Source organism: Prinia subflava, chromosome 14 (genome assembly GCF_021018805.1).
Source record: "Prinia subflava isolate CZ2003 ecotype Zambia chromosome 14, Cam_Psub_1.2, whole genome shotgun sequence".
Taxonomy (NCBI): Eukaryota; Metazoa; Chordata; class Aves; order Passeriformes; family Cisticolidae; genus Prinia; species Prinia subflava.
Window position 1 is genome coordinate 1,019,343 of NC_086260.1, and position 25,924 is coordinate 1,045,266.

General features: G+C 46.0%; 1 long non-coding RNA gene across 3 annotated transcripts in view; it reads right to left on the reverse strand.

Annotated features, from left to right (window-relative positions):
• LOC134558184 (uncharacterized) overlaps positions 1 to 25,924 on the reverse strand; it is a 35,994-nt gene that overhangs the window by 6,500 nt on the left and 3,570 nt on the right. For all 3 annotated transcript variants that reach the window (XR_010082302.1, XR_010082301.1, XR_010082303.1), the window contains 5 exons: positions 25,289 to 25,442; positions 7,303 to 7,383; positions 6,221 to 6,271; positions 4,360 to 4,436; positions 2,262 to 2,472 (listed from right to left, as the gene is read on the reverse strand). This is a non-coding gene — a long non-coding RNA (uncharacterized LOC134558184). The remainder of the gene's footprint in view (positions 1 to 2,261; positions 2,473 to 4,359; positions 4,437 to 6,220; positions 6,272 to 7,302; positions 7,384 to 25,288; positions 25,443 to 25,924) is intronic.

The following is a 25,924-nucleotide window of genomic DNA, read 5'->3' on the forward strand; positions in this document are numbered from 1 at the left end:
TTTTCTCTCCAGTAAGTGTTTATTTCACTCCCCATAAAGTAAAAGGCACCACAGTTTAGAAATAATGCGTTCCCAGCCCTGAGTATTATGGGGAACCCATTATTTTTATTGCTCGCTGTGTAAAGGATGTTTCATGTTTAGGGAACAGAGCTGTTCCCAAATAAAGAAGGAGGTGGGAGCTGGAGAAAAGCCTTGGTGAAAATACCCATACAATTATGAGCCAGGCAATGCAGGAGTACATTGTACCTGCTCCCAGAAGTTTTATAGCCCTGAGAACAATCCCTTATTTGCATGTGCAATTACTGCAATTGCATTTGCAGTTACATCAATTGTCCAATTACATCAGCTGTGTTTCCAATGAGCTAAAGGGAAAAAAAAATAAAGTACACATTGCTCTTTGCTGTAATAAAAATGTAATTTGCATCCACAGAAAAAAGATTTCTGTTTGCTGGGAGATGAAATTAGACTACCTTGGGGTATTTTGCTTTTCTTGCATGAAGCTTAAGCATTTCTGTGATATTAAAAAAGGTTGGAGTTGTTTGATAACTTGAGACTGCACAGTAATTTCTTCTCCTGGGCCACTGTAATTACTATGCAGTTTTTCATTGTCATCAGAGAAATTATTTTATGTTTAGAATTAATAGGACACAGTCTTGGGGCCAGTTCCCTTAAAGCTTTCTTTTCCTAATAACTTAGATCATTAGGAGTCACATATATTCCATTTCTCAGAAATGTGCGAATAGGAGAAGTCTAAATTCCAAGCCAGAATTCTCTCCCCAGCATTACCAGCATCTGCTCTCTCTAATAACTCCACAGGAGGCAGGAAATCCCTTAATCTGCTCAGGACCAATTTCCACGTGTGAAATGAGAGCACCTGAAAGTGCAGCACCAATCAGAAAAATACAGAAATGGAATCCTGGATTTTTAAGTGTATGGAGCATTTCCAGGATTTTCAGCTCTTACTTAAACAGTTTAGGAATATAAAGTTTTGCTTATTTTCTTCAGTGCTGCATAAAGTCTGTGATTTTCCCTGTGCTGCAAATTTGGGCATCAGCAGAGAGCAATTCCAGTGAGATGTTCCGAATCCTCTCCCCAGATTTGCTCTCCCCATCCTCGTGTTGAGGTTGTGCAGGGGACAGGGCTGGGTGCTTCAGGGCCACCCTGGCCCGTGGAAATCCCTTGATTTTGGGCTGTTTTGTGGTTTTGCTTAGCCCAGGACCAGTTGATGTCCCTCAGTCCTGAGCAGGTGGAGGGGACATGTCCAGGTGTGGCCAAGCCACCACCCGTGTGTACCTGAGCCTGGACATCCATGAAGAATTTCCAGCAGGGCATGCTGAAACCCCTGTGCAGGTCCTGCTCCCACACCTACAGCATCCAGGGATGAAATCCCTCTAACCCCACATTAAATTCTAAAAGATAAAGAAAATAAATCTGCTTTGGTGGGTGAATGCTGCACCTGGGGGAAGCAGAGCCTGCTCTCCCCTGAACAAACAGCACCAAACCGACCCAGCAGCAGATTTGTTTTTCCTCTCCTCAGGAACAGATGGGAATAGCACTGTGGAAGGGAAGAGCAGGGTGTGGGTGTCATCTGTGTGTCACTAAATTCAGGTTCCTGCCTGGATCAGCCTCAGCAGGGCAGACAGGGCTCTCTGCTGCCTCTGCATCCCCGGGCAGGGAAAGCAGAGCTGGCTGAGCCCTGCCAGATCCTTCCCAGGCTTTGGCACTCTGAGACAAATACACGTTAATTAAACTGAAAAACTGACTCCTGCAAAAACTAGAAAAGCTTATTTAATTGTTATTTCAGGCCCAAAATCAAACAAATACTTCTGCCACTGAAGAACAAAAAATGAAAATGTTGAGTTCCTGTCATTGCTCAGTTTTAACCTCAGCAGAAGCGACTCAGTCCCTGGCTCAGGGATTTTCTCCTCCTGCACAGCGTTCATCTGGCATTATTTTAATGCATTGTTACCTTTCATATTTGCTGCTTTCAGGTGTATTTTTCTATTTCATTACCTAACAGCACACACTGAAGGCAACAGCAAAACCAGATTTGCTACCAAAGCTCAGCGATTTCCATTCAAAGCTGCTCCTCTCTCCCCTCACACACCTCAACGAGCTCTGGTCTAGAGAGCTCATTCAAACCACGAATTAGACCTTGGGAGGAAGTTTTTCACTGGTGAAAATGTTCCACTTACTTTGAAATTACTTTCCTTTTACTCTGGAGTCATTAAAAGTGGTGGCATCGAACAACTCCCACTTACCATGGAGAGCCCGGGAGCTCTTGGTCTCAGCTGAGCCCCCTGAGTGGAGTCTGGGAGCACTTGAAGTAATTTTTGCTCTTCAGCTGTGTTGGAGAGGTTTCCAAGAACCCTTTATTAACAGTGAGAGTGTCCCTGTGCCCTCTCCAGGCTCTGAGGATGCTGCTCCACGCGCCAGCCCTCGGGAGAGCTCAGGGTGCAGCCTCTTCCTTCCCTGGAGAGCAGGAAAAAACCCCAGCACAGAAGAGTTAATGCCAGAACATCTTTTTGCTTAGTCTGACAAAGGTCCTGAGGAGCAAAAATCAGTTTTGATACAAGAGAACGAGGCAGGTTGGGATATATTTCTGACAAAACTCGTCTCTCTTGGTGATAGTGTTCATTCTTGTCTCCAGTTGCATTTTGTTTTCACATGTAATTCGTGTGTAATGAACACAGGGCTGAGATTCCAAACCTAGACAGCAAATGTTATAAATAAAGACCTTCACAGAAGAAATGAGCAGCAAAGTGCTTTAATTTGTATTTGCCAGTTCTGGGAACAATTGCTGTGGGGTGAATGCCTGGCTCTTTCTGTCAGGGAAACTTTGCTGTTAATTCCTCAGCCTGAGAACAATTCCCCACTTAGCAGAGAGCTCTGGGGTACTCAAGCTGGGGCAGCAGTTCCACAGCAAGCACCCACAAAGGACGGGCCAGCAGAGTTGTTGGATGTGTGCTTGGAAGATGGAAACCCAGCCCAGAGCCAAACCAGTCACTGCAAACATGGTGAACATCAGCTGAAATTCATTGATAACTTACTGCACAATGTTATTTTCATTTATTTCCCTTGCCCAACCCTCCTCTCCCCTTTTCCCTTCACATCCCCAGCTGCTCCCACCCCAACATTTGGGCCTCACACCAGGTCAGTGCTGGGACCCCTCAGACAGATGGGTTAATTAATGTGCTTTAATTGGTTCCATAATGACAGGAGACTGCAAAGACAGACGCTCTAGAAACCACTGAGAGACAAAATAAGATGGTCCTTACTTTAAAGTTAAATTCACTTTATGAGCAGTAATATAGAGGGGAGGTATTTAATTGAATGACAAGGCTTCTCCAGACATTAACTGGATAAACTTGGACCCAGTGTGGGAGAACTGGACTGACACATGAACCCACTGTGCAGTTTAGGAAACTACCTGGAAAATCAAGAGTTCAATATTAAATGTAAAGGCTTGACCAGCACTGAAGATTTAAACACAAATCACGTGGAACATTTGTGACTGCACGGACCAAGCTCTTGGAGGATTTCTTATCTCTAACTCAGTTTCAGCAGCACTAAATGAAGGAATATTTAGTGATGAATTAAACATTTGTAAAAAGGCAGGAGTTTAAAATGCTTTGCATTAAGAGCTTAAGTTGACCATTCCCTTTTCCTGCCCTCTGACTTATGAGCTCTCTTATTGGAAAAACAGATTTCCATTAATAAAATACATTTATTTCAATCTGCCTGTTGAGCAAGAAAAAAGCTTTGTGCAACTCCCAGCTGTGGCTTTGAGATACTGCTGCTCCCCAGTTCTTGGCAACTTCTCCCTTATTAACATGCCTATTTTTATGCTATTTGTATAATATTTTTATGATATTTTTACAGTGTCTCAGTGTCACAGGGCTCACGGGGTGCCCTGCAGAGGTTTGGTGAGCACTGTTGCATTTGTAGCTGCTTTTCTCACGTTTCTGATCCCCAGAGCTGCTCGAGGTCATCCCTGAGCACAGAAAACTGAGCTCAGTGCTGAGATTGTTTGCCAAAAATAAATATCAGCAAGAGCTGAAGGGACATGCAGGGATCTCAGGGCTCAGGGAGGGGCTGGGTATTTGCTGTACAGCCCACAGGGGCAAACTGGACACACACCAGCCAAGCCATGTCCTCCCCAAACCTCCCCTTCACCAGCTGCCACTGAATAATTTTCCAGGCAAATCCCAGCAAAAATTATGGAAATTGCTTCTCCTACCACAGCACAGAGAAAATGCAAAGCCTGTGTTGTCCCATCCAACTGGTAGTGACAACTTTAGCACCCAAAAATAAGCTCTGAGAAAGGAGGGGAAGGAGGAGCCATCTGAGCTGACTTACGTGAGAGCTTTTTATGGCTTGGAACAGGAACTATCGCCAGCAAACCCCCACACTCTGACAGCCAGGGCCACAGCAACCTGCAAAACAAAGCACAGTGACACAGATTGAAGTTTCCTAAAAATCTGTGAAGGAAGAAAATTGTGGTGCATCCACTGCCCTGAATGAAGCTTTGCCCCTGTCCTTTGTCCTACAGTCAGGGCTTTGCATCACCCCAGAACTCCAAGCACACATATTGAGAGGCAGAGTCAAACAAAACTCATTTCTCATCTTTACCTGGAGCTCTTTGTGATTCTTTTTGCTGGGTTTGAAGGCAGACACTGAGCTGTGTTTGTTCACCCCACCACCCTGTCACCTTCACTGCCAAATCCAGACACTCTGACAGATGTGGGACAGCCACCTCTCCCAGGAATCCCCTCACAGAGAATCAGAAACGCTCCCAGGGGTTAATTTGCCTTTTTGGGGCACTGCATCGCTGCTTTTTCCCTCCTTTAAATTTGCTCCCCTCAGTCTCTGGGCTTTGACTGCTTCATTCAGCAAAACCCCCAAGCCCCCCTTGCTTCCCTGTGATCTGCAACTTAACAATACATATGCAAATGAAATTAGTGCTGGCAAAAATAATTACAGTTGCTCATGGGAGGATTAATAACTGAAGCCTGCCCTGCTTAAGCTGGGGTTTAATTCTGTTACAGGCACTAAAAGAAGTTAATTCTGCCTTCAGTGTTGTGTGTGGCAGTTCAGAGGTGTTGAGTAGAGATAATTAATTGGAGGGGAGGAGGGGCTGGGGGTACATCCCTGAGCTTGTACAGGGAAAATGATGGAATCACAGAAAGGGTTGGATTGGAAGGCACCTTAAAGACCATTGAGTTCCAACCCCATTCCATGCTCAGGGAATGTTCCACCAGAACAGGCTAATCAGAGCCCCGTGCAGTACACAACCAAAACATTTTGTATATATATGCATATGCATATATAAATAAATACATTAAAATCCACTAGTGATCATTAGCTGGCAGAAGAATGAACATCTCAACCCTTTTCTCCTGGATACACCCCCCTGCCATCCATCATTTGAAAGGGAACAGGATTGACTCATTCCTACCAGGTGTAATGATGTTGTATAAACCGTGCCCTCAGGCTGGGAGTATTTAATAAAAGAACAAGCTCCTTTTTATACAACGTTTGTGGGAACAAATCAAATTTAGAGCAGGCTGTAAATCCCTCCCTCGTTACAGCATGGCTCTGCTCCGGCTGGGGAAAGAGGGACAGGAGGGACAGGCACAGAAAGCAGGAATGCAGCAGCAGTGGGACACAGAGGGGACACAGAGGGGACACAGAGGGGACACAGAGGGAGCACAGAGGGAGCACAGAGGGGACACAGAGGGGACACAGAGGGGACACAGAGGGGACACAGAGGGAGCACAGAGGGGACACAGAGGACGGGGTGCTGCCCTCCCATCCCGCGGGAATTCTCCCCCTTGGGAAGAGCTGGGCTGGGAAAGTCCTTCCATCCTTTTCCATCCTTTCCCCAGCAGCACTGGGACAGTGAGCAGGGCCCAGTGGTGCCAATCCCTGCTCAGGGAAGGAGCAGGGAAGCCCTCAGCTCGCAGGGATTTTTAAGCACCTTCCAGGCTGAAATCCCCCGGCTTTATCTGCCTGTTTACAGCCCTGATGAGCTGGATTAGCTCAGCGCAAGCCGTGGCTACAACAGCTGCTTTTCACCTAGGATTAGCATAAAAATCAATCAGCCCCCCTTCTGGAGCCAGCAAACTCAAACTGGGAGAGCTCCAACAAAAACAACAGCCAGGTGGAAAATATGAAAGTTTTCTGGAGCCAAAGAACACACGGCCAGGTTGGACATTACCTGCTGCAGACGTGTTTGTTTCAAATCCACAATTTAGGGCTTGTTCCAGGACTGAAATGAGGCAAAGCTGATGTTATTTGATCAATTTGTAACTTGATTTTAAATTGCTGCACACCTTTAAACGCATTAAGCTTTCCAGTATTTCACCAGAGATGATATTTACCACACCAAGCTGCTTTTTCTTCTGGAAAAACGCACTTCATTAGTGGTTAGGACATCTCATTAAAGCCCACAGAAAGGGTCTCAGAAACATCCTCACAAACACACTGCAGCCATTTCAGAGTCAATTCAAATCATTGATTTGGGCTTTTCTTTATTGTCAGTGTCAGGGTTGAAATAAAGGGAAGAATATCATCAATAATCCAGTAATAAATAAATTTACTGCTATGTAAAGCAGCCAGGTGGATGATAATTCACAGGAGAAATTTCTACAAATTCCAGAGTCAAAATACTCCATTGAAAATAGTCTATTCTTATATGCAACCAGATAATATTATAGAAGTATCAGTTCTCTAAATGGCTGTGATATTGTGTGACTGCATTTGTGCTGATTTATTGTAAAGAACTTTTTATTTTTCCCCCTTAGGTAAATTTAAGTTAATTGGCAACTCACAGGAGTGTCTTTTTATTATTCTAACACCAGCAGTGCCTTGGATCAGCACAGAAAAATCCAGTTTAGCTTCAAAACCAGTGTGTGCCACAGAAATCCTCATTTGCTGCCACAGATATTGCTGGTAATTTATTTATAAATTATTGTGTGCGTGTGTCAGGCACCCAGAGACGTTCCTGTGCTTCCATATGGAGAAAGCACTGCAGAATACACTCAATTTACAAGCAGGGAAATGGGTTCTGATTGAGTTCTTACTCAGCTGCTTTAGTTCATGCCCCACATCCAGAGAATCAGCTTTTCCCCTCAGAATAAGACTCATTGCATTTAGACCAACCAGGGTTTCATATTGACTTCCTTTCCTGCCTTGACTTTTTCTTGACTGATTAAATTTAGCATTTCTCATTCTACCTGTCTCATTTAAATACTTCTTAGATGCACTTCTTTTCCACAATAACCAGAATGATGGGCTTACCTCAGTTACTCACATTAACCACCATAAATGGAATGATGCATTTGTTTACAGCAAGCACCCTCCAGGATCAGATTTTCACCCCTAAAACCAGTAGAAATTGTGAAATAATCACATACAACAGCCTCCAGAGGAAAAAAAATACTGTGCAATTCGGAACTTAGTAGTTCTTTCTGAAACAGTGAAACCTTCAGAGGCGTGGGTCAGCCTCCCCAATATTCTCAGTCAAATATTGCTAAAAATTCAGCTTTCAGATATTTCAGTGCAGACATACCACTGCTGCAGCTGCTCCCCAGCCAGACTCCGAGAACAAAAATAACGTGTGGAAGGGACAAGTGCTGCAGCACATGGGTGGCACAGCTGTGAGCTCATTAAACTTTAAAAGTGATTTGAATCAGACACTAAAACTCCTGTCTGCAGTTAATTCCGCTGCTTATGTACAGCCACAGGATGGTGAGATGGACTTTGATTTTCCTCTTTGCTAGGCAGGCTGGCTAACGGCAGCAAGGAGAGTAAATCCAGGGTGAGGGTAATTAGCCGTGAGCTAAATGAGCTTTTGTGGGAGCTCCACGGGTGCTCTTTGCTGTGTGATGGGTGCCAAACAGCAGAACAGGGACTCTGCTCACCCAGGGAAGGGCAGAGCTCAGGGCTCCAGGGAAATGATGCCTTCAGCTTCCGTATTTTCAGATTCTGTGCTGCATTGGGATATAACTCTGAACTTCATTTAAAGTGTGAGCCAGTTCTCCTCACAGCTCACTCAGACAGAACAATCCTTTTCCAGCCCCAAGGCTGGAACCTTTTCCAGAACCAAGGGAACTGTTACAGCTTCAGGCACAAAAAGTGCAAACAGAGAATTTAGGAGAGCACAGTGGGAGAATGGGGCTTCATCCCCTGAAGCTGTAACTGGAAAATTCACCCCAAGGTGGAAATGGACCAAAACTTATCAAAGTGTGAAAACTCCTGACTCAGGGTCCATCTTGGGTAGCCCTGGCCAGGCTCTTGTCCTGCCCAAGGTGTATCCTTTAAGGCCTTTTAATAAATCCCTACTTTAATCTTTTAACTCTGTCCAGTCTCTGTCCCAGGTCAGCCTCTCAAGGCAGCAGCTCCTGCTTCACCTTCTGGCCAGGGCTGAGCCTCCCCTGGTGCTGCTCACACACAGAGAGGCTCCTGAAGATGTCCTCAGGATGGGTGGAGAGCCCCTGCTGGATCTGTGCTGCCCTCCTGGCCCTGAGAGATGTCCCAGACCATGGGGACACCAGGAGTGGGCAGGGAAATCTCTTCCCATCTCCCACTTTTGTCAGCCCCATCCTCGGATTTCCTGAGAAGCTTCCCAGAGCCAGAGGGCAGGGCTGGCTGGGAGACTGGGCAGGAACTGTTCCCTGGCACAGGGTGCCCAGAGCAGCTGTGGCTGCCCCTGGATCCCTGGCAGTGCCCAAGGCCAGGCTGGACACTGGGGCTGGAGCAGCCTGGGACAGTGGGAGGTGTCCCTGCCATGGCAGGGGTGGCACTGGGTGGGATCTGAGGTCCCTTCCAACCCACCCCAGTCTGGGAGTGTTTCCTCCTTTCTGACAGACAGAGAAAAGCCTCTCTCCTCCCCTGGCCTCAGCAGACAGTCACAATTCTCTCCTGCTTCCCTCCCTTTCCTCCCTTCACGTCCAGGCCCTTCCCAGAGGATCAGAGGCTGTGCCAGGTCACCCTGCCCAGGGGGACAATGCCAAGCTCCAAAGGAAGAGGCACTCGAGGACTTTGCAGTCGCTTTCCTCGGGGCCAGCTCACCCTGCCAGGGCAGGAGATCCTGTCACAGCCAGAGGAGCTGGAGGGGTTTCATTTTCTCTGCCTCTAAATATATAAAACTGCTGCAGAACTTGTCAATATCCATCAATGAGCATAACTCCAGAGCTCGTTTTTGTCTCAGATATCCAGATTGATTCCTGAACACAAACCCACCAGCTATCTGACAGCACTTAATAGCTATTGCTTCTTCCTTTTTTCCCCTCAAAATACAAAAAAACACGTTTTCCTCACTTTATTTTTAAAGCTGGAACTTAAAGGAATCTCAGAGCATTCCAAAATCATTTCACTGTCCACCATCAGTAACAAATGCATTTCATTTATTTATTCATCACCTCCCTGTCAAACAAATGCACCTTCACAGTTTCCTGCATTTATAAGGACAAACTTAAAATTATTTCCTCAGTTTTCCACGTGGCTTTTCTCATGGTTAATTTGTTCAGACTTTCAGACAAGAACACCTGCATTTATCTCCTCTGGCCAGGTGGAAGGTACTTACCCAACTATGCATAAAATAAACAAACATACCCATCGCTGCCTGAGGAAAAATGATCTTTATAACACAACTCCCAAATTGCTGAAGATGCTTGGAAAAAGACTTTAAAAAAAAACCATGTGATTTTTTGTAATGTGATGTGACCAGCAGGCCAAAAATCTGACCTTTGATATCATCTGACACTGTTTCTAGTGAAAGGGCCTGAATACAACCCCAGCATCTCTGAGGCTGGGACAGAGGCCATCGAGTGCCCCCCTTGTCACCAGCCCAGGGCACTGAGTGCCATCTCCAGGCACTCCTTGGGCACCCCCAGAGCTCCACATGCCCCTCATCCTGAATTTCCTCATTCCCCTGGATAAATACACTTGCAAACCCCATGATATCCAGAGGTGTTAATCACAGAGTGGCATCAGCAGCACATCCCTGTCACTCACTGCTCTGTCACTGCACTTCCCACTGGGAGAGGGGGTAAAACCAAATTCCCCTATGATTTAATGTTACTATGTAATTGCATTAAGATTATTTCTTAAAGCCTTAACAAAATAGATTGAATACAGATGCTAAATGAAACTGCAGCAGGGATATAATTGAGGGCTGTTACCCAGAGAAGCTTCAGCAGCACAGGGTTATGGTATTTTTTAGTGCCTTGTTAAAGCAGCACAGATATGAACATTTTCAGGGACATCCTGTCACATAAATAATTGGACCATTACTTTCATACATTGCACACTACATAAAATGTTAATAAACCTTCTAAAACAGCTCTACATTATAGAAACATATTTTATATTCCATAAAATTTTTGGAAGGTCAGGGGAAGCACCTGGGGACCGGGGATGCTGGGAGAGGCCATCACAAGTGGGAGCAGCTTCAGCTTGATAAAGCAAATCAAAACATGACCCTACAGAGAGCAGGGGCTCAGGGGGGCTCAGCCCAGGATTTTCAGTCAATATTGAATCAGAACATCATTTCTCACTGGATAACATCTATCAGATAAGATCCATGAGCCCCAGACAGGTCCAAAATACGCGCTGTGGTTTTCTGGAGTAACCAAAGAGCAAAACAATTCAAAGTTTGGGCTGTTTCTTGTTTGACTCAGCATGTGAAAGTCATTGGCCTCCCTGTGCTCTCCTGAGGAGGGCCATAAATCAGGGATAAAAGCCCGCAGTCAGAGTTTCCTCCCAGTGCTGCTGTAATTCACAGAACCCTTGCAAGGCTGTGCAGTGGCTGGGGTTTGATTTAAGAGCTCCCAGCACTTGTTGGAGCCTCAGAAAAACTCTGTGAGCTCAGCCCTGTCTGCAAGAACCCCTTCAAAATCATCCCAAATCCAGCTGGGGATTCCAACACCACGGGAAGCAAACCCAAAAACCCTTTTATTCACTAGAGACTTTCTTATGGGATTAAAGGATGTGTGCTTGAGGCTGGGCAACCACCCAAACCCCACACTGCTCCAATCAGGAGTTACTGGGCATCCATCATTCAGTGAAGCTGAATGAATTTTTATTCTGTAGAGACAGCAAACTCTTCACTCCCACTTTCAGAACGCCTAAAAGACTTTTATATTTTCCTTCAAATAATAACAAAACATATTTTAAAAACCCTTTTCCAACATCCCCTTTTCTGGTGTTTAAAGCTGTCCATCAGCTCTGTGGACACGCTGAGCATGGATCCAGGAGCACACCCAGGGGACAGCAGGGATGTAATTCCTGCTGCTCTTATGGACTCGCTGACTCACAGGTGCAAGTTCTGGAGAAGGCAATAAAAACCAAACAGATAATGGCTGCACTGTGGAGAAAATGTTCAGCAATTAAATTAAAATGGAAGATCTTTTGTATGTGCCACATTTACATCTTCTTACCAGGCAACTAAAAAAAAAATAACACATAAAGAACTAAAGTAAATATTTAAAGTTTACTTTACAAAGCGCTGAGAAAAGTCCCCTCCTCTTTTGTGCTTAAACAAGGAAAAGTCACCAACTCTCAGTGAGACAGAAAAGACAACAAAATCTAAATCTATGAATCTCTGCCTCCATCAGCTTCAGCCCATTCCCCTCTGTCCTGTCACTACAGGACCTGTGGCAACAGTTCCATCCCCTTTTTCAAAGGGATTTGTGCACTGGTGGGAGAAATTCCATGTGATTGCACAGACACTTGGCACTTTGGGAACTCCGCTGTCGAATCATTGACCTCAGCCTTGCACTGTGACATCAAACCTGATCTTGGACATGAATAGCTCTGAGAAATAACAGCAGGTTTGGGATAGTGCACATTATATTGAATATTAAATAAAGCTCAACATTTCCCTCTTTCCTCCTCCGCTGTGTTATAGATCCAATAACCTTTATCTGCATTCCAGATGCCGGGAGAAGAGGAACTGATGTTTGCAAAGCATTTGCAAATGAAAAGCATTATATAAATGTAAGGTGAGCTATTATTCCTATAGTTCCTTGAAGCTGATAATATCATTACACCCCCAGGGCTGCTGGGCAGCCTCTCATAATGAAGCATAATTCAGCACAGTGAATAGTGGAATGATGCAGAAGCAACGGTTTCCTCTTCTCCTTGGACTGACTGCACTCAAAGTGGGTTTCTCTGTTCTTCTCAGACACCTGTGCTGCTTCCAGTGGGACATTGTGTTCTGGGAAAACAAGCACTCCCACGAATACTCAAAATGCAAATGAAAAACCTTTGCTGCTTTAGTTTATCCTTTGAAACACGACATCGGAAAGAAAAAAAAAGAATAAAAGGGGTTTATGGCTTCAAACTGAAAGAGAATAAATTTAGATTGGATTCTATACATTAATCCTTTCCTGGGAGGGTGGCAGCCCTGGCACAGGGTGCCCAGAGCAGCTGGGGCTGCCCCTGGATCCCTGGCAGTGCCCAAGGCCAGGCTGGACACTGGGGCTGGAGCAGCCTGGGACAGTGGGAGGTGTCCCTGCCGTGGCAGGGGATAAATCCTCAGTGTCCCTTCCCACCCAGAGCAGAGTGGGGTTCTGGGGTTATTTGTACCCAGCCATCAGCGTAGGGCTGACACTCACACAGCCTGTGTCAGCCACACCGCGATGCTGGCTACCATTTCTGAAACACAAATTAATAAGAGGAAATAAATAAGAATCCAAGAGGAATCACAAACACTGGATTGCAACAAAAGGGCATCGGTCTGATCTAAATATCCTTGAAGCCAAGCAATCAAACTTGGCCAAGTCTTGCAGCCGATTTTGGGAACCACCAGCTGCTTCTAAAGAACGGGCCCCTGAGGGCCCATCAGTAACACAAAAATTTAATGAGCTGGCTTTGGGCATTCCTGGCATCATCTTCAGGGATGAGAACTGCAAACTCCTGCTTCCAGATTCCTGCTGTCCAAGTGGCTTCTCCCCAGAAACTGTCTGAGCTAAGAGTGCTTAACAGAGGCTGATGAAAGCTCAAGTGCAGCAGATGCTGGCGCCTGCCCTGGGCTGCTGGACAGCCTCAGCAGCCCCAGCTGCAGCCTGGCCCTGCTGGGGTGGGCTTGGGAGCTGGACAGGGGGTTCACACCTCTCTCAGTGGCCACCAAGGCCTCCCCTCGGCTGAGGAAGAGATCAGAAGCACACACGGGTCAGGATTCACCCCCAGCACACAGCCCTGGCTCTGCCAGGACACTGCTGGGACAGACCTGTGCTGCTGCTGAGTTACAGCAGGTGAAACCTCTGCACTCAGTCCCCTGCTGGTCCACAGAAGAGCCTCGAAAGGCAGCCCTGGGATGTGTTTTTATGCTGGAGATGTCAGTAGGGATATTCCAGCTGGCACAAAAGCAGACTGGAGTGCTCCATCCTCTGCTTGCACTCCTGAGCCAGAGGTGCTCGGGCACAGCTCACCTGCAGCAGCAGGACCTGCCCTCACTCCCCAGGAGCAGAATGGGTGCCAAGCGTCCCTTTCGGAGCCAGACCAGCCTGCAGCACGTCTGGGCTCAGCAGAGCCCGGTGGTGCCGAGCAGCATTTCCCCTCCAAGGCCGCCAGAGATGAGGAATTAGAGCGGAGGCGCCGTCAGGCCGTGATGAATTTGCAGCCGCGGCAGGTCGGGCCCTCTGCCTCCCGCTGTCGCTCCCACTGCCGCCTTGCATTTGCTCCTACACAATCCTGCTGCGCCTCTCCCCAGCTGCAGGGAAGGCAGTTTTGTATTTTGGGTGTCTCTGCAGATATTTATGGCTGTTCCTCCCCACGGGGCCCAGCCAGGCACGCTCCACATGCAGGCCCTGCTGCAGTGGGGCTGGCCAGGCACGGACCAGGACGAGGATCTTCCAGCACGAGGTGATGCCTCCAGGAGACACAAATTCGAGATTTAGGAGCCTGTTTGGGCCATATTCCTGTCAGGCTATCCCTCTGCCAGCCTTCCAAGGGACAAGGACACGATTCAGCATCTCTGGCAACAGAGGAGCAAAAGGGCTGAGAAGTGTTTCTGCTCTGAGCATCCTCGCTGGGAGGAGAGGCTGAGGTTGATTTGTTTTTCTGTTTTCTTTCTGCTTACACAATCTGTATTTAACTTTGCCCTGTACAAATTCTGCAAGGGACAAAAACTTTCCCTCAGTGCCCTGAGAGCTAAAAAGGAAAAAAAGGAAGCTAAGCATGCCTGTAAATATGTTTGTGACAGGCACACAAGTTTTCTAACAACATGAAATTTTGGACTTCTTAAAATAGTGTCAAGCTCAGAGGCAGAAGGTTACGTAGGATTAAAAACAACAGTTAATTCTTCTCCTACCTTAAGGTCATTGAAACTTGTGCCTGTAGATACATTTCTCAAAGATTTCTGTAGTAAATGCTCTATTGCCTTTAACTTGTTTTTCCTTTGCCTTTTTAGTACATGAAATAATTTTCAAAACGTTAGATACAATAAATTCTTCTAGATGTTTACCACATCCTTGGAGGTCTGCATCCTTATCTTCCTCCACAATTTTCTTTTATTCAATCTGAAATCTAAATCATAAAAATAATAACCAGGAAATGACATTAAAATCTCATTGTCTTCTCTGCAAAATCCATGATATTTAACTCAGTTCTCTGTAACCACCTGCTGCTGTACATTTTCCCCGCAGAGAAATGACTAAAAGTTATTTTATGAGGATTTTTGGTTTCATAAGAGTAGAACTGCAGAGTAAAACAGCTCTAGGAGGAATTTCCCCTTCGGATCAGCCCAGTCCCTGCAGCAGCTCAGCTCTGAGTTGTGCCCTGCTCCTCCCAGAAACACAGGCTGGGAATTGTCCCCAAATGGACCACATGGATATGGTGCCATGGTAGCTTTTGGCATGACAAACCTCAGAGAAAGCAGCCACAAGATTCACAGCTCCCTTGTATAAAACATATTTCTAAAACCTGTGACGTTACCGTGAGGGAGTACAAGTTAAACTGGATTTTCTGCCATTGCAGACAGCAGATTCCTGATCCATTTACCTCACTGAATGGAGCCACAGAAAGGAGGAGCTGCCTGGCTTGAACAGCTTCTGACATGGCTCTTTGGTGGGGCAAAGCATTCTCTGCCAACAGCCATAAATCAGCTCTCCAAAGCAGCCAGTGCTGGGCATCCTTTGCACATCTCAGGATGCTCTCCAAAGGAGCACACACAGGGACAGAATGCAAGGGGCTGTGGCAAGAACACAGATTTCAGATACATTAAAGAACACCCAAAAAGCCCTGAATATGATACCTGTCCACAGCTGTTACAATTTTGGTAAGAAATGCCAACTGTGATTTAAATTATGAGAAGTTAAAACCAGACATGACCAGCCCCAGTGTTTACTGAGGTCAGCATCGTTGGCCCCCATGCACCCATGGCTGCAGCAAACAGGAGTTTGGGCTGTAAAGGGGTGCACTGTGCTTTTTTCAACACCAGTTTCCCATTTCATGCCCATTCCGTTCTCTGTTACAGAATTATTCCCACAGCCACGGAGATCTACCACAGCTAAAAGCACAGCATGCAATCAAATTAATTTTTGAATGTGGAGGAAATCAGGGACTCTTCAGTGCAAATTTCAGAGCCGAGCTCAGTTCTGAGGTGCATAATAAGATTCACAGCACTCCTCTAGCAGCACAGATCAAACATTTACTGCAGTGCTCTGGAGGCCACCAAGAGACCCAACTGCAGCAGCTCCACGTGCACCTGCACTCCCTCCCTCCAGCACCTTTCCATTTCAGTGCTGCTGGAGAAAAAGACCTCGTTTATTTGAAATATGTTTATCCTACCTTGCTGCAGGCCAGGATTTCTTCAGGATTTCCTTTCTCCTTGTGGCACCCTGGCTGAATTTTACGTGATTTCTCCAAACTCCCCTCTCTGGATTCTGTCCAGGAGCTCAGCACAGCTCCCCTGTGTCACAGATGTCATCTGCCAGTGGAACACACTGTGCCAGCCCCTCCTGCTGTTTGCAGATGTTCTGTAAGTGCTCACCAGCAAGGAGAACCTGGAAAAATCCAGCAGCAACACCTTGGGATAACGGGTGGCTGCAGTTTGCAAACTGCCATCCAGGGTGGATAATGGACTTGGCAAAGCACAAGCTGGAAGGGAGCAGAGTCTTCACACAAAACAGATTGGAGGCCATTCAACCATCCAGAAAATGCTGGCACTGGCACCCAACCTCCTCTGCAGCCAGACAACCCCAGGGGAGCATCACATGGGCACCCTGAAGGACAAGTTCACAACTTTGAGTGAGACCAGCTCCAGTTTTGAAGTTTTAACACCAGTTCTGGGATGCAGAGCTGAGAGCACTCAGCTCCCCCAGGGGAGGCAGCCCAGCCTGGCACAGCACCCGGCAGGGCTGGGGATCCACCTCCAGCTGCACTTCACCAAGGGCACCATCCATCGTGCCAGTCCCACTGACAGTGTCACAGCCTGATCATGGCAGCAGAAATCCTGCACCCCCTCTGCTGCTCCACTGCAGCTGCAGGTGCCTCTGCTGCTCAGACTGTGATGTGCTAACTTAGAAACGTGGAATCACACACTGGCTTGGGTTGGGAGGACCTTAAATCCCCCCCAGTGCCACCCCTGCCATGGCAGGGACACCTCCCACTGTCCCAGGCTGCTCCAGCCCCAGTGTCCAGCCTGGCCTTGGGCACTGCCAGGATCCAGGGGCAGCCACAGCTGCTCTGGGCACCCTGTGCCAGGGCTGCCCACCCTCACAGGGAAGAAATTCTTCCCAATATCTCATCTAAATCCACCCTCCTTCAGCTTAAAGCTGTTATTTGTTACTTCGTAAGAAGCTTTTTCCATTCAAACACCTCCTTTCCATTCTGCCTCACTGCACAGAGTCAAAGGGCTGTGATCAGCCCTGGAACAGCCATTCCTTCACCCTGCCTCTCATGCAGAGCCATTTTTTATCTCCGTTATTTAGCACTTACAGCGTCAGATATTGTTTTACAACACAGAAGAAGAAGAAAACCAGCGAAACAGGAAAGAGAGGAGAAAAGAGAATTCCAGGTCTGGGTTATTACATGCCAAATTTCTACCCAGAATAAATTTTCACAATGGATCACATTGCAAATGCTGACAGACTCTTAATTGGAGTTCCACAGAGCTCACGCACAGCTACAGAGCAACCATTTGGAAATGTCTTGTTTAAAATACATTGAGGTTATTCAAAGCAGATATTGATATTCTCGTGTAGTACGAGATGCCAACAATGCCTCGCAGGCATCTCGGAGCAGCAGAATCCTTTCCAGCAGCAGGTGGGATGAAATGCTGACAAATGGGGTGGAAGCAGCACGCAGGAATAAACTCTATAATATCCTATTTGTTTCCCAGCCTGGCTGCCTGTGTTGTTATTTTTCAGGAACTGGCAGCTGAGAGCAGCCGGAGCTCAGCCCATTCCCCGCAGCCCTGTCCCGCGGGAGCTCGGCAGCGATTTGGGCTCTCTCCAGGAAAGCACAAAGTGTCCCTGGGGACACAGGGCTGCCTGGGGCAGTAAGTGCTGCTGAACAGAGCTCTGCTCTTCCTCCTGAGCAGCTCTGCAGAGCTTTATTAACAGCAGCACCACCAGGGGAGAGCTGCCAGCTCCCACCCGCGCTGCCCCCTGTGCGCTGGCACTCCAGGACAAACATCTCCTGACGTGCCCAGCCTCACAGGGCACCAAAACTCCTCCTCTGGGGATTGATTCAGACTGCAGCAGGGGTACTTATGTCTAGGAAGATCCAAGGTGTAAAATCTTCACTAAAGCAGAATGAAGTGGCAAAGGGGGGAAAAAAATCGACACCAGGTTTTCAAAGCCTGTAAATTACAAAAAAAATTGGGTTTTTTTTTCTACAAATCTTGTTTGGGACCCATGCAGGGAGGACTTAAAACATCTAAAGAGAATCTCTTGAAGAGAACAAGCTCTTTGCAGAGCTCTGATTCTGCACAGTCTGGGCTCGGTGGGAGCCTCGCCAGTTCCTTGGCTTGGCCGGATTTTGGCCGGGCACACGGCAGGGCTGCTCATCATTTATCATTATGTTGTCTCAGCTCGTGTTGCCTTAGCCATGAAATGAGACAATAAATATTTGCCTCCCTCCCACGGCTGGGGGGAGGTTTAATAAGCTCGAGCCTGCTCGCTGTCTGTGGGAATGCCAAGTGTGGAATTGCCTCGGGGCGGAGGAGCAGCACACAGTGAATGCAGAGCTTGGGCAAACCGTGCTCCAAACGACCTCTGAGAGCTCCCCTAATCCACGACTGTTTAACCGTGGAGAAGTGTTCTGTGCTATCCTCACACAGAGAAAGCAAAGGTGAATTCACCACAACACAGACACACAAAGCAGTCAAGGGCACACTGTCCTGGGAGCCAAACGTCCTTGAATGGAGGATAATTGGGATTTCTTTTTAATTTAGAAATCGCAGCATCCCAGAATTATTGAGGTTGGAAAAGTCCTTCAAGATCATCGAGTCCAAGCTGTGCCCAATCCCCACCTTGTCCCCAGTCCAGAGCACTGAGTGCCACCTCCAGCCCTTCCTTGGGCACCTCCAGGGATGGGCATTACAAACCTCCCTGGGCAGTTCCGAAGCCTGCCCACCCTTTCCATGCACAAATTCCTCCCACTTTCCAGCCTGAGCCTCCCCTGGCACAGCCTGAAGCCTTTTCCCCTTGTTCCTGATGGCAGGAATGCTGCTCCCTGCCACACAGGAAGGTAAAGTCAGACCAGAATCCTCATAAACAGCATTCTGCCTTCTTTAGTAAAGTATTTTCCATTTTTTCTCTAACCTGTCCATCTAAGCCTTCCTGGCACCTCATTTCTCCACTGCAGCACTTCCTCACAAATGCTGTCCATGGACAGAAACCTGGATTTGCTCAGTCTGAGCTAACAAACAGCATTTGTCACCAATCCCAGAGGGAATGTTTCTCCTCCCAGGCCTGGGGAGGGATGAGGACGACAAGACACAATGGACATTGAGCATCCTCACTCTTTCTGGACCTACAGCCAAATAAATTTTGGCTGAGGAGAAAATGAAGCAATTTTTTGTGGATTTCCAGAAGGGGGTTATGAATAATGCTCTTTGAATTCCAGGATGAAAAGTGACTGAGCACAAGAATCAGGATTCTTCTGTCAAGCTGCTTCTTTCAGGAAAGGAAGCAGAGAACATCCATCCTCTGTGCTGGATGCACTGAAAAACTCATCTTTAGGGAAAAGATGGGTACATTTTCACCTTGCTAGAGAAATATTGAAAAGAAAATACCCTCATTGTCCTCTGCAGTCCTCAAACACCCATGGGCTGCCACAGCTCAGAAAATCTGCCAGGTACCCACAGGCTCTGCCCTCCCACAACCACTCCACTCTGAAGTGCTTCTCCACCATTTCCACAGAAATTAAACTGAGATTCACAGCTCAGATATCCAGAAAAGCTGTTTCACCAGTGATTTAAGCACAAACATTCAGGTTTAAGCACAAACGTTCAGAACATTCCCAGACCCCTGGTATTTAGCGTGACACAGTGTAACCAACACAAAATGCAGAATAATGCAGTCAAATCCATTTAATGGACTGAGATTCTTTGTTTGGGGTTGAAGGGTTAAAATGTCTTCAGCCTCTGCTTTACTCAAGCACAGAATTCTAATGCTGCCTCAGAGCAAACATCACTTACCTTGTCTTTTACTACTGCAGTTTTAGAGTCTCACTACAATCATTTGATTACACTACAAGATGTGCATTTAATGCTCAGTATTACCTGTGGGTTCCTGAAACAAAATCACATTTTATGTGTTTTTACATCTATAAGTTGCTCTTTTTTTGTTGCTGTGGTAGAAATCCTACTCAGAAGCAGTTTGCCTTTGAGGGGAGCAAGGACAGAATATTCCCCAATGCTGGTATGCCCTTGCACAGAATTCAGCTCAAAAGTTGCCCAAATATTTTGGGTCAACTTCAGAGAAGTGTTTTCTACTTTGCAGGATAATAAAGTCCTTAACAGTAACAACCATGGGACTAAGTGACAAATACAACTTAATCAAGGGAAAATCTATTTCAAACAGAAGGCAAATTGCCTCAGGCCTTGCTAATTATCTCTCCAGGATTAATAATCAGCTCTAATTTAATAATTGACTTAATATTTCCTTTTTGAAATTTTCAATAATTAACCTGCAGTCTCAAAAATAATATTCCCAGGCACTTCACAGAATCGTGTTATCTAATGAAAACAAAGTTCAATAAGCTGTCACTGGATTAAAAATCAAAGGGTAAATTACAGTCCTCAGAAGGCTTTCAGAACACACAGATTTGTATCAGGTACCAGCAGTGCTGTCATTCCTCGTGTGGGAGCAGGGAGGAGGTGCTGGGGTGTCCCAAGCCAGGATTTAACAGAAGGGCAGGAGAACCCCAGGAGCAGCGAGGGGAACGTGCAGTGCCACCCCCAACCCCACAGAGCTGCACCTCCTGCAGGGATTGGGAAGTTTATTTTCCATCAGAATCCCCTCAGTTTTCTCCTGGCCACCTGAGGCAGTGCATTATGGAAAGCTGAATATATAAAATGTGTTCATTCCAGAGCAAGGCAGGGCTGCCAAAGGTCGGGAAATAATCAGATGCTGGAAAAGTGCTGGCCCTTCTGCAGTGGGCTCTGCCCACTTTAAATACATTTGTGGCTGAACTGCTGAAGGTCATCCCTGGTATTTCAGTATTTTCTTCACACAATATCTTCTCTGTGGAACAAAATTTGATAAAGCATTTAAAGATCCTTAGCTCAAGGCACGGCCTGAGCAGAGGCAGTCGGGGCACAGACCCTCAGCCTGTGGGGACTGATCTACTGCAAGCCCTGGGGGCTTCTCCAGCCTTTTCTCGACCTGCCTGATGGGTCCTGGCACTTGTGGAGGTGCCCATCTGAAGGGCCTTTAGTTCTACAGCTTTGACATCTGCTGGTGTCCACCAGAAAATCTCATTTTGAAAGCAAATTACAGCGCAGAACTTCCCCGTGGCTTTTCTGGTGTCACACATTAGCCCTGGTTCTGCTGAGAAATGGGTTTTGCTTTCATAAAACACCAATCCTCTCCACCAGCACGACATGAAGGGCTCTGACCTCCCGTGGCCCTGCCACTCTCCATTCCCAGGGCAGGGAGCTCTCCCTGCTGCTCCGAGGGATCGGGAGCTGCAGCTCAGCATCCCCGGTGGGCACAGGACACAGCACAGACAGGGGCTGCTCCCCTGCAATAAATGTGTCCCTCTCACACTGGCAGACAGCAATTGCAAATCTGAAAACCTGAGGTAGAAATAACAGTCTGAAATAATGCCAAGATCTCTGACCAAACTCTCCCCCAGGACTGGATTATTCCCTCCTTCAGCTTGGTGAAAGCAGCCCAGATGAGGTATTTCATATGAGACTGGCTGGATCCTGTTAACTTTGTGTCATGGCTTATTTCAGGGAAGTTGGGTCTCAAGTCAGCCTCGATTTGGAACTTTGGCAGTACTTGCAAAATTGAAATGCACTGGGCAGAGAAACTCTGCTCATTTATTTTCTAATATAATTATGAGTCTAGAAATCAGTTACCACCAATTTTATATAGAGAGAAAAATAACAAAAGTAATTCAAAAATCAGTCTCCTAGCCTCTTAGGATTTCTAGGCGTCTTTTAAACCTGTTTTCTTTTCATAATCTCCTTTCACCAAAACACAGCACTTCCTTTGAAGGAAGCAGAGCAAGAGCTGTTCTCACACTGCTCCAAAGTCACCTTGCTCTTCCTTTTGCCTGTTTGCTACTTTATTACTCTTCTTACTCAAAGTTTCCTACTTTGTTATTACCTGATTTTAAACAGAACTAATCCAGAGCTGGGAAATCTGATTCAGTTGTGGGGGCAGCTGCAGCAATTCCTTCAAAATCACACTGCCCTGCACTCCCCTTTTGAGCTGTTCTGTCATGCAGTGCTGCCCTTGCCCAAACAGAGCTGCTATTTCAGGATTCCTCACAGAAATACCTTGCTTTTCCTTTCTTTTTTTTCCTGTTTACATTAATTTTCCCCTTCACGTGCATTTGCAGCCTCTGAAGGGACAAAGTGTGCAAAAGAAAGGTGAAAATGTTTTTAAGACCTCCAGCAATCAATAAAGGCAAGGCTCCAGAAGGCAGAGTGCTCCCTCCTGCACTGCCTGTCCTGGAAATATTGATAGTGTTGTGGGAGAGCTTTTTTCCTTCCTGTTGCCTTTTGAAAATACTGATAATATGAATGTTCCCATTAGCAAGAAATATGTCACATCAAAATTAATGGTACTCAGCCAATAACAATGCGACTCTGGCTGTCAACCTAACTCAATTCCAGGGCAGCAGAGCAGTTCTGCCATCCAAACCTTCTCCAGAGCCAGAGACGGATGCAGGTGATTGTCCCAGGCTGCAGAGCCTTGGGGAGTGTGCCCTAGATCCCAGTGAGGAACTGGAACCTTCCACAAAACCCTTCATTCCCAGTGCTGGGCTCCATCCTGACCCCTGATCCCAAACCTGGGCCGCTCCAGGGGAAAGGAGGGAAGTGGGAATGCTGTTACCTCCTCACTGGTTACAAGGCTCAGGACCTGCTCTGGCTGTTTGACCATCTTGCTTTACTCAGTTTTAGGTCCTAAAAGCAGACCAGTGTCCCCTACATAAGATTTTACTCCTTTTCATTGAAATATTCAACAGCAAGTTAAACACTTGTTAAGATAACTGAGATAAAAGATGCTTTTGCTTGCCTTTCTTATTCCAAAAGTACTCTCAAAAGATAAAAATGTGTTAACAGCTTAGCAAAACTGCAGCAAGGCCAGACTGGAGGTATCTGCTACAGCCTCCAAGACTGACATTAAATGTTTATTCTGAAAAAGGTTATGGACAGATCAATGCTCGGGGGTGATGAAGTGACCAAATCCTTTCATATGAGCAGCAGATGTTTCACTGGCAGGCAGTGGGCAAAGGGAATCTGAAATGAGCTGCAGACTGAGGTGCCCACAATGACACTGGCACAAACCTTAAATATCCTGGGTACAACAATGTGACATTGGGACAAATCAGCAATGCCAGCAGCTCCTGTGCCATGAAATCCAATGTTAATGACCATAAAAACACAGCTATCCATGCTCCAGACACTTGAAATGCTTCCTGAAGTTCCCAGCAGTATTTTGAGAAGTGCTCAAGCATTCATCCTGTTGATATGATTAGGTAAACATTTCTGAGAATTGTATCTGGTGCCTTTCAGAACAAGTCTGCTGGAGCTGGTTTGATGAATGCAATAACTTCTAGTTCCATCTGAATCTCCTCCCAGACTAAATTGCTCCTCACCAGGACTAACCTGGTTTAAATATTAAAGTTTAAGTTCAGCATTTATACCTAAAAAACTCCTTCTGTGCTTAGGAAAAGGTTTTCTCTTCTAGCTCCAAACTCTGGCCTAACGGTGGCCAGAGTTTCCCACAGATCTCTCATTGCACTGGGAATTCTTGATGATTTCCCTTAAATTTCCATTAGCTGTGTCAGGTATGGACTGGGCTATGTCAGAAAAGATCTTTTCCCAGTTTCACTCCCAGTGACCAACACTGGTTCCCATTCTCCACCCCGGCAGAATTCACAGGCCAATTAAACCCCACCCTGAGGAGGCAGCCTGGCACAGCAAGCACAGCTAAAATCACATTTGGCTGAAGATTATTTGAACTCTGACAGGTTTAATCAGGACCCCCTGAATGTCACTCTGGATGGAGGATTGACACCCCAAAGTGACACCAAAACACAGAAAGAACCAGCCCAGGATCCATCACCTCCCAATGAGCATCTTCCACCCACCCTCCCATGGAAGATCGTGTCATTAATAAATAACATAACGAATCAATAAAATGAAATCTGAGAGCAATGGCTTCAAAGCAAAGGCTCAGAGCATCTCCTTGATGTTGTGTGAGCCTGCTGCCCCTCGAGGAGCTCCTGCCCAGGGCTCCAGGGGTGTCAGGTCCCTCCCCAGGAGCAGAGCTGGCCCTGCAGATCAAAACCTGCCCTGGAGCTCCCCTTCCCTGGACAAGCACCTCAATCCCACTGCTGTGCAAGGGAAAATTGCTCCCCCGAGCCCTGCGAGTCAGGCTGAAACACGGGGAAAACAAACAGTAAATTGTTATGAGGAAAACACAGAATTAGACTTAAAATTGCTGTGGACTCGCTGCACTTTCAAAAACCTATTTGGCTGCTACCACTAGAGAGTGATCTTCCAATATTTCCCTTGCTTTAGAACAAGCAGAGTTGTTTTGCAGTATTTCTGCAAAAAGAAAATTACTCCTGATTATACTCTCTACAGGAATCTATTTTTGAATCTATTTCTTCTTTTTTTCCCCCCTCAACTCTTTTTTTTGAAGTTCAGATATGCTCTTTTCAGGCTGACAGTAAAATCAGGAACTGATTGGAGCCATTCTGAATAACAAAATCATCTCAGAAGGCAAGAGACAAGAGAGATCTGAATGTAAACTAAGGAGCTCCTAGTTTTACACCTGTAGTACAGCACAAAATGTCCAAAAGAATCAAATCATAATTTAATTTTGTTTAATCAGTGAAATATATTTATTTTTATACCAAGTGTTTGAGGTTTTTTGAGCCACAAAGAACAACTGTTTTCCATCTGAGAATAAGACTAAAACAACCAGATACTTAATTTATTTATTATATTTAACCATGAGCATTTCTTGAGTAATTATTCACTAGTTAGGATCTGTTTGATTGCTCTTTGACCTCACACTCAAATGTAAATTAGCTTCATTCACAGATATCACTGGGACTGTTAGCACTGAGTGAAGGGATCAGGGCAATGCTTTCGGAGCTGTCCTAAATCATGGAATTATTAAGATTGGAAAAGACCTTTAAGATGATGAGTCCAACCATCTCCAGAACAATGGAGTAAGCACTAAAACAACATCAAAATTGCAATATGGAAGAACCAACTACTGCTGTTGCTTCATGAATATTTGATGGCAATATTAAGGTATTATAATCACCTCTTCTAGACCCAGCTCTGCTGAAATGCCAATGAGATCAAGGTGATTAAAGGCACCACAATATTCATTAAGGCTCAAATACCAGCACCAAGATGATTTCTTTTCCATCACAATTACACTGAATTATTAAAGTATATATTCCATATGTTGTACATTAAAGTTTTACCTGTGGAGACTTTGCTGGCATAAAAATGCAGATTTAATTTTGGTTAACAATACAAATGAAGTTAAGAGCCCATCAGAGAATGTTATCATTCAAAATATTTTCTCATTGTCATCTTAAAACTTGGAGTGAACTCAGCTCCACTTACACAGCAGCCAAAATCCCCCATGGAGAGTGAGCAGGAACTTTCCAGAAGAGTGTCCAGGGCACCACTCCCACACTGAGAAAATATCTCCATTTATTTTCATTTGAAGTATCCACGATTTTCATACTTATTTTGTGCATGGCCTTGTGAACATCCCCTAATTTCAAAGAAAAAAAAATCAGTTCAATTTATAGCTAAACCCCCACTATTTATAAACAGATTGTGAAGATTTTGGAACCCTCAGCTCTGAGATGTTGTCAGGCAGCTCTGAGTTACATTCCTGGAGGAATCCACTTGTCTAGGTAAATACTGGTGTAAGAGACTGCTCCATTTCCAGGGGTTTGACACACCTTTAATTCCAGGTAAATCCTGAGCCCGTGCTGTGACTGTTCCAAACCTCTCCCCTTCTCCTGCAGTTCCAGGGGTTTTTTATCCAGCTGTGTCTGGATACAGCTCCTGGCTGATGAGGAACACTGGGATTCATCTCCAGGGCCAGCTCTAACCAACAACTCCACATTCCCCCTTCTCCAAGGGCCACACTTCCTTTGTGAACAGCTGATGAGACAAAGATGATCCCTGGCACTGCAGGGATTTACTGGGAAAGGGGGAAAACCCCAAACAAACAGCAGTGGTGAGTGG